This window comes from Penaeus monodon, chromosome 15 (genome assembly GCF_015228065.2).
Source record: "Penaeus monodon isolate SGIC_2016 chromosome 15, NSTDA_Pmon_1, whole genome shotgun sequence".
In the NCBI taxonomy this organism is placed as follows: domain Eukaryota; kingdom Metazoa; phylum Arthropoda; class Malacostraca; order Decapoda; family Penaeidae; genus Penaeus; species Penaeus monodon.
The window spans coordinates 1,305,958-1,306,243 of NC_051400.1; positions in this window are offsets into that span (position 1 = coordinate 1,305,958).

Below are 286 nucleotides of genomic sequence, written 5' to 3' on the forward strand. Positions count from 1 at the left end.
CCAACAAGAACGACATCCCTCCAGACCAATCTTTAAAACTCATTCATTATAAAACAACAACAAACAACCTTCTCTTCCTCTCTCTCTCTCCTCAACATCAACCCCCTACAGGACGGACATCATCCCCAATCCTTACTTCGATATCAATTCCGTGTCATCAATGAGGGACAAAAGCTTCTCTCTGGTGCTGATGGACGCCATTGCCCTTGTAAACACTCGGCCTCGTTCGCGTCGCCGTCGTGCTTTTAGGGTTAGGCCTTCGGGGTTCCTTCAGGGCTCAAGTCTG